The sequence below is a fragment of the Anomaloglossus baeobatrachus genome, chromosome 4, assembly GCF_048569485.1.
Source record: "Anomaloglossus baeobatrachus isolate aAnoBae1 chromosome 4, aAnoBae1.hap1, whole genome shotgun sequence".
NCBI lineage: Eukaryota > Metazoa > Chordata > Amphibia > Anura > Aromobatidae > Anomaloglossus > Anomaloglossus baeobatrachus.
In genome coordinates, this window is record NC_134356.1 from 520540421 (window position 1) to 520553291 (window position 12871).

Consider the following 12871-nt stretch of genomic DNA (forward strand, 5'->3'; position numbering starts at 1 on the left):
AAGATTTATCTGTGTGTGCAAAGTAGCCCTAAGTATTGAAAACATCACAGTTTTTCTAAAAAAAATATATACAGTAAATCTAAAGGTGCTATTGATATTAATTTCTGACCAGATGTCGGTAACAACTCATCCAATCCACACAGGCAAAGAAATCACACCATAGATGTCCATAAATTTAGTGATGTATAATAATGAGAAGTGACACAGGGAACCCAAGAAGAAAGAGTGGTGCAAAAAACAATGGAAAGTCATGATGTAGCACCCCACGGGACTTGCAGGGCTTACTAGTCACCGGGCCAATGGTTTTGTGGGATTGCTGTGAATGGCCTGACCCGGCTCCGTGGCCCCGTCGGCTACAGGCAAAGAGAGAGTCAAGCGGAGGGGAATGGGGGTTTGCTTTGCAGCGCCACCCAAGGTGCGCGGCCAGGCATTAGCCACCGCTGTAAGATGTCGCTCTCCTCCAGGGCTGATGTTACCGCAGCTCAGATAGTCCAGCTCCCCACAGGTGGAGCGAGCCCCGGGGAGGACGGTCATGACGGGGGAAGGGCCGTTGGCGCCGAAGCACGGGGCAGCGGTGCCAGCAAATCAGAGTCTCACACAGACGCTGCGGTTCCAGGTGTTTTACTCACAGTTAGTGTGCTGCGCCCGCAGAGTACCGGTCATTGCCGTGATGGGCCCCAGCCGATCCCGGATGAATCAGAGGTCACCACTGGTGTTGTGAAGCATGTGAGACCTTCCTCCTTGCGCCTTGTAGTGTGGATCCCCATGGCGTGAAGCTACTTGGGGACCCAGTGTCCTTGGCTTTAGTTGCCATCCCGTATGCAGGCAGCGCAAAACTTGTTATGGACCCATGGTGCCCCGGAACGTTTGGTGGTGGGCAATGGGACGTGAAATCCCCTTTCCCTGTAGGTTCGTTAGAGTCCATGAAAGTTCCCCTAACGGAGGGCTCTGCACCCTGACTGGCGCTGGTCCCGAAGGGGCTGTGGGGGCTCACCCTCCAGCTACTATATGAACTCCTCTGTCTCACAGCTCCACTTGGTCGTCTTCTGCTACTCCCAGTCCGTCCTGTGCAAACTCAGTGCGGTGTCATGGCCCCTGGTCCTGGGACTAATTCTTCCAGCCTCCCGTCTCCAGGACCAGTCTGCTAAACACTGCTCTCCTAAAACTGTCTGCTCTCTTCTCCATCAAAACTGTTCTGAGGTAAAAACCCTTCTAAAATGAAACTAAGTGTGTTCGCTCACTTCCAAGGCAGCCCCCATCTTTTTGATGACTCATCCTGCCTGGGAATTTCGAAGTCTGGCTTCCTGAGTAATGTAAGTGCTGGCTCACTAACTGCGTGTTTGTGTATGTGTATTGTGTAAGCTCCAAGCACCAGCGGTTAACCTCCTCTTACCCGAGATAAACATTACACTTTAAGACAGATGCAATACTCTGTGGCGACTGATGCCTCAGGGGCGCCACAATAACACCAACTGAAATCTATCAGTAGTTAGCAAGCAATTCTGCCACTTAAATAAAAATAATATTAGCTGGTTTAACTGATGGCCTATAAAAAGGTTTCTCATTACCAAAGTGGCACACAAGGAACATCTCATGATGGGTAAAACTAGTGAGCTGGCTCAGGACCTTCACAACCTTATTGTTACAAAACATACTGATGGAATTGTTTACAGAGGAATTTCTAAACTACTGAAGGGTACAGTGAGCACTGTTGGGGCATAACCCGGATGTGGAAAGAATACCATTTCACCATAAACCAACCATGACCAGTTGTTCTCTGCAAGATTTCAGACAGATTTCAGAAAATAATTATCAGAAGAATTGTCCAAGAACTAAGGACCTCCGGTGGAGAGTTACAGAAAGACCTGGAATCAGCGGTTAACAATTGTTTCAAAGAAAGCTAACTAATGCAGTCAACCTCCATGGCCTCTCTGTATGCTCACCACGCTCACGACACAAGACTCCATTGGTGAACAAAAACCACGTTCAAGCTTATCACCCCAAAAGCGCCATACTACCAGGGAAGTGTGGAGATGGGAAAACCATGATGTGGGGCTGTTTTTCAGCATATGGCACTGGCAAAGTTCATTTGATTGATTGAAGCAAGGATGAATGGACAAATGTACCTTGACATTCTTGATAAAAATCTGCTGTCATTTACCAGGATAATGAAAATGGAACAAGTGTGGATATCTCTGTAAGACAATGATCCCAAACACACAAATAAAGAAAGCCATGGAACCCATAGGGTGGAGGGGCGACATGACTAGAGGGAAGGGAAGGAGTGATGGGGTTAATGGAAACAGGAATGGTTTGTTTATAAGGCAGAGTAAAGGGATTGGTGGGTAGGAGGAGTTCCCTGGAGGAAGAGGTGGGACAGTTGAGGGGTGTAAGTAAAGGACTTTGACTTACCCCCTCTCTCTTGACTTCCGGATATGGAACGATCTGACTGGAGAGGTTCCTATAAGGTGTCAGGACGTCACCTTCTATTTCTCCATGGAGGAGTGGGAGTATTTAGAAGGACACAAAGATCTGTACAAGGACGTCATGATGGAGGTTCCCCAGCCCCTCACATCACCAGACTTCCAGATATGGAACGATCCGGACGTGCGACAGGATGGCTGCTACCCGGGAGCAGCGGATTCATCATGGCAGTGCACGGGCCCCTGGCAGCGCGGTCCCACGTCTTGGCTGCTGGGGGTTAACCCGTTGGCACTTTCCCCTCGCTCCCCTGTCAGCTGCGGGCGGCGTCCCCCCTCCCTCATATCTCAGGTACTTGCTGTGTGTGGGGGGAGCGAGGAGGAGATGCGAGAGCCCCTTCGGGGACCCTCCGCGGTAGGACGTGGGCAGGGCAGTACTCAGCTGCTGCTCCGGCCGCGGGAGGAATCTCCGTCCGGGCCGCAGCAGCCGGGAGGGGGGCGTGGCTTGGCTGCGGCCTACTTCCGGTCCGAGCCGCGGCCTGGATTGCTGGATGCGGCGGTTCCCGGACGGGGAGAGCGCCCGGCGGTGACAGAGGCCAGCTTTACCCCTCGCGGAAGGCGGGGGGGGCCGCGGAGCTGCAGCCAGTGGTGGGTCCGGCACCAGGGCAGGCGGGCCTGGGGCGACGGGTGCCCAGGAAGCGTCGGTGAGTGGGGGTGACGGCAGGGGCCCTGCAGTTCCTGCTTGGTCACCCAGATCAGGTTGCAGCTCCCGGCCGCGGCGGTCTCCCCCAGGAGGGGGAGGGCCCAGCGGACAGAGGCTTTCATGGGGCCCAGGAGGGCTGGATGCGGCGGCTCCTGGCCAGGAGAGCGCCCGGCGAGGACGGAGGCCAGCGTTACCCCCCTTCCCCCCCGCGGGTGGAGGGGGGGGGGGCCGGGGGGCTGCAGCCAGCAAGGGGTCCGGCACCAGGGCAGGCGAGCATGGTGCGACGGATGCCCGGGAGGCGTCGGTACGTGGGGGTGACGGCGGGGGCCCTGCGGTCCCCGCCTGGTCACCCAGAGCAGGCGTGCAGCTCCCGGCAGCGGCGGTCTCCCCCAAGGGGGGGAGGGCCCGGCGGACGGATGCCTTCTGGGCCCAGGAGGGCAGGAGGCTGGCGGCTCTGGATGGGAGTCTGCTGGCAGCGGGTCGGGCCACAGGTACCCCCTGTCCTTGCAGGTAGCAAGGGGGGGTCAGGCCAGAAGATAAGGCCCGCGGTGGCAGCCCGTAGGACGGGACGGTTTCCGGGGTTGTCGCCGCGGGACAGAAGATGGAGCTTGGAGGATGGTGCCCACGCGGCGTACCAGGAGGACGGCCGTGGTGGTGGCAGCGCTTCGGCGGCGTCTGCATTACATGAGCCAGAGGCGGTCGGCTCCAGCGAGGAGGAGGAGGAAGCAGCGACGGATGAATCAGACGTCCGGATGGCGTGATTTTTATTCCAGGATATGCCGGGTCGCGGTCGGGTGAGACGGCCGTGGATTTGGCAGGGCTGGGGGGGGGCGGCTGCGGACACGGCAGCGCCGAGTGGGTTGGTGTTTTGACCAGGTATGGGGTTTACTGAAGTGGTGTATACGGTTGTGGAGAGTGCGCATGCACCGCCGGCGGCATGGACGGGATCGGTGGTTAGTAGGCGCAGGTGCGGCAGGCAGAGTGAGGGCGCATGAGGCGGCAGGGGAGCATTTTCGGGCAGAGGCGGCAAGGGCTGTGACAGAGTGAGTGGTGAGGAACGAAGAGGGGGATGAGGTGGTGCGTCTGGCTGACAGTGGCCAAGTGTGAGAGGTATGGGTGCTTCAAAGGCCCGCTGGGGGGGCTCACTTGCTGGAGGATGTGAGGGATAAGATTTGAATGGGGAACGTGTAGCAATAGTTTCGCTGCTCCCCCGGGAACAGTTTCACCTGGATTAGGTTAAGCCAAGTGATTCCAGGAAGGATAAGTAGAGGGAGGGGAGCGCCGGTGGAGGCTCACCCTCGTACATTTGCAACGTGGCTGCGGGCATTTGCGTTTTTTGGCAAGGGTATCGGGGGAAGGAATTGGGTAATTGGTTCGGCATGGTTCGGTTATATGGATCTGTCGCGGGCGGGGAGGAGGGTGTCGGCACACCGCGCTCACCCCTTCTGCTCGGGTCCGGCAGTTGCTCCTGGTGGCTCGAGCTGCGGGCCGGATCCCGGGGTGTCTCGAGCGACACTCCTCGCCCGTGAGTGAAAAGGGGGTGTTTGTTGGGATTATAGTTCGTGACGCCACCCACGGTTGTGGTGATGGCACCACCGCTGCTCAGTGTGGGGGTCCCGGGGATGGTGATGGGAGCAGCCAGGTGTTGTGTTGCCCCTCCGTGGGTAGGGGTTGGTGTTCCCGGGGCCCGGTGAAGAGATGTGAAGGGTAGGGCCTGGAGGGCGCAGGGACGCGGGGGCAGCGCTATGCCTTGCGGCACTGTGGTACTCACTCAGCCTGAGACACGGACACAGTTTGTACGGTAAACCAACGGCTGGTAGGACGGTCCCACAGACGGTTGCACCTGTACTCCCGGTAGGTGACGGTGACGTCTCTCTTCCTTGCACCTGTTTGACTGATGGTAGCGGTGGATTCCCTCCGGTTACCCGCTCCCCGACTGCAATCTGGGCCGGAGGAGCTCTACACTTTGCCCGCAGGCGCTGGCCCTGGGGAAACTGGTGCCGTGGCGGTGTCTCCCCGTTAATGGTCGGGCTGTTGCCGTCAATCGGGACTTTGGTGCTGGGGGATCTGCGTCCCCTTCACTGACGAATTCGGCAAATTGGGCGACTCCTAGCCTTGCCGGGGTCCGAGAGGCCCCTGCCCTGGTGCTGACTGTCCTTCGGAACACTGCTCCAGACCACCGGGCACACAGCCAACGGGGTCCTTCCAGGAACTTCCGAACTGTCCCACTCCGGACAGTCACCGCCGTCGCTGACCTTGCTGTTCTAGCCCTACACACAGCTGGGCTCTCAGGCTTCTCCTTCTCTCTGCTCTGTCACCACTTCTTGCTTTCCTCCTTTTCCACTTTCCTTTCCTTACTTTCACTTCTGGTTGTTTACTCTAGCCCCTGCCTGGGCTACTCTGCTCTTCACTCAAGCTCCTCCTGAGCTAATCTGCTCTCTTGCCCTCCCCGGGCTAAACTGCCTGGTAACTTCCTGCCTCCAGAGTTGTGAGCTCCTTGGTGGGCGGAGCCAACCGCCTGGCCCACCCCCTGGTGTGCATCACAGACTCCTGGAGGGAGGCAACAAGGATTTCTGGTTAGCAGATGTGCCTACCTGGAGTGTGGGGTGTAGTGGTGTTGTTATCTGTGTCCCCTGGCTTGCCCAGGGCGACACATTCCCCCTTAGCAAAATGCAGACCGTCCGCGGGCTGCCGTCCTACACCGGTTTTATTTTTCTGTAAAAAGGGGATAACAGGGTTAAACATAACATAAGCATTTTCAATCAACTCTTCCCAAGACGGGAGGCACATTTTACTTTTAACGTTTCAACGGTGTACGGTCACGGTTTCCGCTCTCTCCCACCCAAGCAACCTGGCCCTGATGCTGCCCCTAAAACCCAGGCAGCACCCCTTGACCCAAAGTCCAGCACAAGTCACCCGAGCGGGATCTGTCCTTCCCTCCAGAGGGTAGCCACCGGTCCCTTTGGTGGCTGGGCCCTGGCCTGCTCTGCTCAGGGCCCTCCCTCCAACCTGCCTCTCCGGAGGCGGCATTGCGGAAACGGTAACGGTACCCAACATATTTACAAGCCACTAACGTTTGTGGTTGCCCTGCAGAGTTCACGGGCTTGTCCATGGCTAGTTCCCATGCAATTTTAAACTTTTAACGGTCCCCACGGGGACAACGGTGCCGGCTCCAGCCGGTTGCTAATCACAGCTGACAATCAGGTGAAAACTCGGTTCAATCAGTGTTTTTCATTTTTCAAAACTTTCAACAAACTTTCAAACAATGGTGGTCCCAACGGGGACTGCTGCAGCGGGCATCCGCTGTCTTTTGCGGCTCAACAGTCCATTCTCACTCGTGGGGCTCTAGTGCCACCTTCACATGGTGCACCGCTCTGGACCCCAATGGTAGCTCGCTGCAGGCGATCTTCTTCCATATACATGCGGGCATGCACATCCGCTCTACACCCCTCTCGGGCATCGATCTTCCTGCGCAGCTGCTGTTGCCGCCGCTCCCAGCCGGGAGCACTTTCTGTTTGCTCCGGTTCAGCGTGTGCGGGGGACGGACCCAGCCAGAGTCCCTCCGTGTCGGCTACGACCGGCACCTTCAGTAACGAGGGACCCCGCTGTGACATGGCCTCCTCTGCCTCCTGGCAGCTGCATCCCCGCCGTGCCTCCGGTGCATCTTTGCTGACGGCCTCAGCCTTCGGCTTCTCCCAGGGGAGTGTATCAGAATGGTCACGAGCTTCTGCTGCAGGTCGGTCCACCGGGGCGGATTGGCAGGGTACCGCTACCGGTGGTGGTGGTAGCGGGCCTAGTGGCGGGGCAGCAGCAGCAAACACGGGTGGCGGGGGAGGTAGCAGGGCGAGCGGGTATGGACCGGGTCCCTCAGCCGCGATGACCGACCCACTAGGGGCACAGGGGCGTGGGTCACTTACCCTCCCTTCCAAGACTCCCTCCACCTCGCGTCTCCGTATGGCCGCCACCACTTCCACCATGTCGGCCTCCCACTCCTCCAGGAGGAGCTGCATGCGGACCTGCAGTCGGCTGCTTAGCTGGACGGTCCGGACTTCCACCCGCGCCGCGATGCAAGGCGCGGGGACCACGGTGTTGTTGGTCGGACTCAGCATCCTTAGCAGCGGCTTCTTCCAGGAACCAGTAAATGGCCGCAGAGTCCTGGCGTCCCTGCTTCTGTAGCCGCGGCTACATGCGGCCGGCCGCCATCGCGTCCCCCTTAGCTCTTTCCGGCCCCTCCTCTCTCGGGGCGGGGTTTTGGCCTTCGCGCTTCTACTGCTCGAGAAGACGCTCGAGCGGGAACTTTTCGCGCCAAAGATGGCGGCTTCTGAAATTTTTCTGCCGGATATCTCCGGCGGTCACAAGGCGCACCTCTACCTGACGGCAGAGCGGTAAGATCCTGTTCGTGACGCCAAGTTGTCGCGGGCGGGGAGGAGGGTGTCGGCACACCGCGCTCACCCCTTCTGCTCGGGTCCGGCAGTTGCTCCTGGTGGCTCGAGCTGCGGGCCGGATCCCGGGGTGTCTCGAGCGACACTCCTCGCCCGTGAGTGAAAAGGGGGTGTTTGTTGGGATTATAGTTCGTGACGCCACCCACGGTTGTGGTGATGGCACCACCGCTGCTCAGTGTGGGGGTCCCGGGGATGGTGATGGGAGCAGCCAGGTGTTGTGTTGCCCCTCCGTGGGTAGGGGTTGGTGTTCCCGGGGCCCGGTGAAGAGATGTGAAGGGTAGGGCCTGGAGGGCGCAGGGACGCGGGGGCAGCGCTATGCCTTGCGGTACTCACTCAGCCTGAGACACGGACACAGTTTGTACGGTAAACCAACGGCTGGTAGGACGGTCCCACAGACGGTTGCACCTGCACTCCCGGTAGGTGACGGTGACGTCTCTCTTCCTTGCACCTGTTTGACTGATGGTAGCGGTGGATTCCCTCCGGTTACCCGCTCCCCGACTGCAATCTGGGCCGGAGGAGCTCTACACTTTGCCTGCAGGCGCTGGCCCTGGGGAAACTGGTGCCTTGGCGGTGGCGGTGTCTCCCCGTTAATGGTCGGGCTGTTGCCGTCAATCGGGACTTTGGTGCTGGGGGATCTGCGTCCCCTTCACTGACGGATTCGGCAAATTGGGCGACTCCTAGCCTTGCCGGGGTCCGAGAGGCCCCTGCCCTGGTGCTGACTGTCCTTCGGAACACTGCTCCAGACCACCGGGCACACAGCCAACGGGGTCCTTCCAGGAACTTCCGAACTGTCCCACTCCGGACAGTCACCGCCGTCGCTGACCTTGCTGTTCTAGCCCTACACACAGCTGGGCTCTCAGGCTTCTCCTTCTCTCTGCTCTGTCACCACTTCTTGCTTTCCTCCTTTTCCACTTTCCTTTCCTTACTTTCACTTCTGGTTGTTTACTCTAGCCCCTGCCTGGGCTACTCTGCTCTTCACTCAAGCTCCTCCTGAGCTAATCTGCTCTCTTGCCCTCCCCGGGCTAAACTGCCTGGTAACTTCCTGCCTCCAGAGTTGTGAGCTCCTTGGTGGGCGGAGCCAACCGCCTGGCCCACCCCCTGGTGTGCATCACAGACTCCTGGATGGAGGCAACAAGGATTTCTGGTTAGCAGATGTGCCTACCTGGAGTGTGGGGTGTAGTGGTGTTGTTATCTGTGTCCCCTGGCTTGCCCAGGGCGACACAGATCCATTTGGGGTGGCTTGTTAGGTCATATGGCGGTTTAGTCTGGCTTCACTACGCCGAGTAATTTCAGCAAGGGAAGGTGTTGCGTGCCAGTATGCGGTAGGATCATACGGGCACATCCTTATGGCTGCAGTGGATGGCGGCTCCTAGTCAGCCCCCCCCCCCTTTTTGGGGGGTAGTTGGCTGTTCAGGGCTTGGAACCCCGGCGACACGGACGATGAGGGTTTTTTGGGGGGAATAGAAGGATGGGTGGTGCAGATTTGGCGCGGACAGTTGTCTTAAGCATAAGTGTTGGGTTGTGGTAAGGAACATAGTAATTCTGCGTCATTCTATTTATATTGGTGGATCTTTGCCTCCTTATTGGAAGTTTGCGCTGGGCTAGGGGACACCTGGTGGTTGTCAGTGGAAAGAGGGGTCAGGAAGTGGTGTTGGGCAGGATGGGTGGGCCATTCGGGGCCCTCCTTGTCACGATTGGGTTTCTCTGTTGGGGGGTAGTGCCGGAAATGAGCCGTATATAGATGTATATATTTCGGCTTGTTCAAAACGTATCTTATCTGGAGGAGTCATCGGTGTATGCCTGCTTGGCTCCAGAATTGTCGGCGGTTTATTATGTGTCGTTTGACAGAGGGTGGGATTTGGTAAAGGCGGTGAGCCGGGTAGCATTGATGGCAAAGGCGAATTTGGAGGCGGCATTTAGGTTGTTACTGGTCCACCCTGCTAGCTAGCAGTTCTGGTGCTGCGGTGGGGAGGGGAGTTATTATTATGTTGATCGGTGGGTGCTAATGGGTTGTTGTCCCATTTTATGTTCCTTTGGAGGCGGTTATTTCTTGGTGGAGTGGTTTGTGCGTGGTGTGTCCCAGCTTACACCTCTTATTCATTATAGGTTGATTCTCTTTACATCGGGTTGGCGGGTTGATGATTCGTTGAGGTTGATTGTTTTATTACAGATGGTGGTGGATACTCTTTTGGGCCTGTTGGCGCAGGCGAAGACTGAGGGTCCAACGCCAGTGATACGGTTTGTGGGGATAAAGTTTGATGTTATGGTCAGAGGGGTAGGATTCGTGGGTAATGGTGTGGTCCTATGGGCTGCGATAGAGGCAGTTAGGTCAGCTAAGACGGTGCGGTTTCAGGCGGTGCAGTCTTTGCAGGGGCGGTCGAACCACGGGTGCAGAGTTACGCCGCTGGGGTGCGTGCTGCTGGACGGCTGGCGATGGCTGCGCCAAGGGTGCAGCCATCGGATCCTTTGTGTGTGGTCACGAGGGAGATCAATGATGATCTGATGGTGTAGGAGGTTTTTTCTTACGGCGATTTAGTGGCCGCGGATTGTGGCTGGGTAAGGTGCTACCTGATGGAACGTAGCTGCGGTACGCGGAGGCAGCGGGTCCAGTTGTTTTCTGGTTGGGCATTGTGGGGTAGCGCTTCCAATCGGTGGTAGTGGTCGGGTGGTGGAGGTTGGCAGTTTTTTCCAAGAGGAAGGTGTGCTGTCATTCTGGCTATCAGTTGGTGGAGAATTCGATTAATAGTTGGTTTGCTAATCCTGGGGCCAAGGGTGGCGTACTTGCGACAGTTGGTTTCTCAATTGGATGTGTTTTAAAAAAAAAAAAAAAAAAAATGTTATGCGTGGCGCAACCAGTACTGGGGTTCGCCAAGGGAATAGCAGCTGCTGTGTTTCCTTCCAGTTCTGCAGGTCTCGGGAGTTGAGGCCGGGTAGCAGACGAGGTGGGCACGGTGTGTCCGGAGGGCTTGTGGAGTCTGGTGTGGCTGTGTTGGGGAGCGGCTCGGTGCCCAGTGACTGAGGTTATTTGGGGCTGATATTCAGAAGTATGGGTGGCGCGGATAACGTTTGGGACAATGTGTGAGGAAGGCCCAGTGGAGTATTTGATGGTGGCGTTGGCAGTGGTGAGTAACGGTTTTCAGGCTGCTAGGCCGGCGTCCGCAGTGGAGCAGAGGGTGGCGGCTGTGGCTGTCTTGTTAAGGATTAGATGTGGAGAGATGTTTTCGCAGGATCTTAGGGCGCGGCAGGCCTTGAAGGGTTTGGTCGTAAGGGTGTGAGGGAGCGGGATACAAGGGTCCGTCTCCGTTGTTTTGTGGCAGCGTTTGGTGAGTGGTTTGTGGCGGCTATGTTCATCTGAGCACGAGCGGGTTTTTGTTTCCCTTGTCCAAAACGGTTTGTGTTAGCCTTTTGGGGGGCTTTGAGATTGTGGGGTTGGTCAGCCCATCTACGGTCAAGAGCGGAGGTTGGATGTTGGAGGATGTGTCCGAGGTGGTGCAGTGGGTTGAGCGCCGGCTTTGTCGCTCACCGAATTAGATTAGGCGGGTGGTGAAGGTTGGTGTTGTTATACGCGGTCCCGGGTGTGGAATTATGTTGTGAGGGCGCCCAGGCTCATTATTGTGTCGCGTTTGTTAAGGTACCATTTTGTGGCAGTGCTGCAGACTTGATTGCAGGTGGCGGGGGTGGGCGCCCGGAATACTATGGGTCGTATTCCTTCTGGATTGGGCTGCCACGGAGGCCCCTCGGTGGGCTCAGAAAAGGGGTTGTGAGAAGTATTGGGAGGTGGGAGTCCTCTTGTTTCGGTGTTACGTTTGGCCTCAGTTGTTATCGGGTTAAGGCAATGGGGGCATTTGAGTCTTTTGGGAGTGGAATGGGTTGGCGTAACAGGTTGGTGTTATCTGTGGGTTTATAACCCCTGGGTTTTTGTGGTGAGGGTGTGCCTCATTTGGATATTTGGGCATTCGTTGGTTCTCGGGGCCTCGACGGTCTGAGGCTCGCCTGAATGTTGCCAGTTGGGTCTGGACGGGTCGATGGTACTGGTCCAGTAAATTGGAGGCAGCGATTTGGTATCTCGAGAAGTTATTTATGAATGTTTTAAAAAAAAAAAAAAATTGTTGGTTGTTGCATTGTGTAAGACATACCTGAGCTTAATCGTGGGGTAGTTTTGATAGTGTGACCAGGTTGGAATGGCGTGTGGCTCGTGCGATAGGCAGTATCAATTGAGCCTTATTGGGGGGGCGGCGCCAAAAGTTGGTGGCGCTGAACGGGTGGTTTTGGGGATGCGATGGGGGTGCATCTTCACGTGCTTGGTGCTGTTTTGTGGACGCTGGGATTGCGTGGAGGTGTGGTACAAGCTTTTGGTGTGTGGCGGGTCCAGGCCACGTAAGGAGTCACGTGCCCTGTCCTGTGGCGGGGGGTAGGTCTGGTCCAGAGGCGGTTGAAGGCAATGGTAACTGGACAGAGAGACACCATCTTGGTATGGTGGCTCCAGGTTCCGGGATGTTGCAGGCACGGGGTTCTGCAAAGTTGGGGGGTTAATCCGTAGGTGATTAATACCTCATCTCTGGGTCGGTGTGTTGCGGCCAGGGATACTGGGGTGAGAAGTGGTTCCTGGACTGGGCCTACTCAGGGTTGTATATTTACTGTATTGGTTACTGTGTTACCTATTGTTATTTGTTGGGGTCGCCCGTTGGACGGCGCCCCCTTGTGTTAGTATGTAAATAATAGGTAATAAAGGCTGCTGTGGCCAATTTTAAACCAAGTCACATGCAGTTCGTGTATTATTTACAGATGGTATTGGTGGGTAACACACATACAGCACGACTGGAGAATCCTTCCTCAATGGTCAAGAAAGCCATGGAACCCATAGGGTGGAGGGGCGACATGACTAGAGGGAAGGGAAGGAGTGATGGGGTTAATGGAAACAGGAATGGTTTGTTTATAAGGCAGAGTAAAGGGATTGGTGGGTAGGAGGAGTTCCCTGGAGGAAGAGGTGGGACAGTTGAGGGGTGTAAGTAAAGGACTTTGACTTACCCCCTCTCTCTTGACTTCCGGATATGGAACGATCCCCGCCCACCCTCCCTTGTGTATAATGCCGAGGGGAATTTTGTCTGGGTTGTTTCTTTGTCACAGCAGCGGGGGGTAGGTCTGGTCCAGAGGCGGTTGAAGGCAATGGTAACTGGACAGAGAGACACCATCTTGGTATGGTGGCTCCAGGTTCCGGGATGTTGCAGGCACGGGGTTCTGCAAAGTTGGGGGGTTAATCCGTAGGTGATTAATACCTCATCTCTGGGTCGGTGTGTTGCGGCCAG

At 56.7% G+C, this 12871-nt stretch overlaps 1 protein-coding gene across 1 annotated transcript in view; it reads right to left on the minus strand.

Moving 5' to 3' along the window:
• ELL3 (elongation factor for RNA polymerase II 3) overlaps nucleotides 1–12871 on the minus strand; it is a 228729-nt gene that overhangs the window by 57136 nt on the left and 158722 nt on the right. The gene's annotated exons all lie outside the window — the stretch shown is intronic.